The sequence below is a fragment of the Chenopodium album genome, chromosome 6 (genome assembly GCF_948465745.1).
Source record: "Chenopodium album chromosome 6, dcCheAlbu1.1, whole genome shotgun sequence".
Taxonomy (NCBI): domain Eukaryota; kingdom Viridiplantae; phylum Streptophyta; class Magnoliopsida; order Caryophyllales; family Amaranthaceae; genus Chenopodium; species Chenopodium album.
In genome coordinates, this window is record NC_137839.1 from 26434464 (window position 1) to 26435905 (window position 1442).

General features: G+C 40.5%; 1 non-coding gene across 1 annotated transcript; it reads left to right on the plus strand.

Moving 5' to 3' along the window:
• The first annotated feature begins 1225 nt into the window (after nucleotides 1–1225).
• LOC145637519 (small nucleolar RNA R71) lies at nucleotides 1226–1332 on the plus strand. The gene has a single exon (XR_014114294.1). It is a non-coding gene; the product is annotated as a small nucleolar RNA R71 (small nucleolar RNA).
• Nucleotides 1333–1442: the final 110 nt, after the last annotated feature.

Here is a 1442-nt window from a genome sequence, read left to right on the forward strand (position 1 = left end):
ACGATCAGAATAAAGTAGAGGTCTATTATTAGGGCAGGTTCAATCTCTTTTAGGTTGGATTTGTACCTTCATCCCCGAACTACCAGTCATGGTTCCAGGCCTATTGGAGTTGACGATCTCTTGGATCGTTAAGGGGTATAACCTTCACCCTGTGAACGGTTTACAAGTTCCTAAAACTTGTTGGCGACTCTTTTGCTCTATCTTCTTTCCCTTTGGACACCACCGTACTTTAGTGTATGATCACAGTGGGGTTCAAGTTTGGGATAATGCTTGAAATATTCCCTACACCTGCAAAGAAACATTAGAAGGGTTAGTATTTGTTTGTAGCCCTGCAGGGTTAGCAGGATTAGCGTTTGGTATAGAGGAATTTGGATCAGGAACTGGTCCATCTTCCTTTGGCATAGGAGGTCCATCATAATGTGAAACACTCCTTAGAGTGATCGCATTGGCATGATCTGTGGGATGGATTGGTTGCGATGGTATAGCTCCCTACTGACGGGTTTGTAGGGTAGATGAAAGTTGTACAATTTGATTATCCATGATTTTATTGTGGGTTAAAATAGAATCAATTTGCGCATCCCTACTCTCCATATGCTTTTGCATGTTAGTAAGCATTGCTCTAATTTCTGTCATAGCAGGGTCAGAAGATGATGAGGGTTGTGCTAGGTTTTTTAGGCCAGAATTTGGATGGTAATATTTCTGTTGTGGTGGGGGTTGCTGTTGTGGTTGTTGTGGAGGTGGAGGGTTTTGTACATTGGTACTCCGGTACGAAAGATATGGATGGTTCCGGTAACCAGGATTATAAGAGTTGGAATATGGGTTATTCTGCCTATAGGTTTGAAAGGCATTAACTTGTTACATGGAACTCCTACAATCTTGCTCCCAATACCCTACAATTCCACAATTTTCACAAAAAGCTTCATTGTTAGCAACATCAGAAACATTAGCTACAGAGTTAGGAGTAGCAGTGAGATTATCTAATTTTTGACAAATAGATGTTAATTGAGCTTGCAAAAAGGATACGGAATCGACATTATGCTTTCCTTTATTTGCAAACCCTCTCGGATTTCCGTATTCGGAATTGTGTATTGTCATATCTTCGATAACCTGTCCGGCATCGTCCACATTTAAATTCATGAATCTCCCACTAGCTGCAGAATTTAGAACTGATCTAGATGAATTTCTAAGCCCATTGTAGAAAGCTTGGATCAATTGCCACTGTGCTAGATTGTGGTGGGGGCATTTTCTCTGTAGATCCTTGAACCTCTCCCAAGCCTCGTATAAAGTTTCGTCAGCCTCTTGAGCGAAATTCTGAATAGCACTCCTTAGTACAGCTTTTCTCTCTGCAGGGTAATATTTATTATAGAAATTCAAGGCAAGAGTTTCCCAATCAGTAATACCAAGTGCAGTTCTATTCAAACCATTAAACCATAATTTAGATT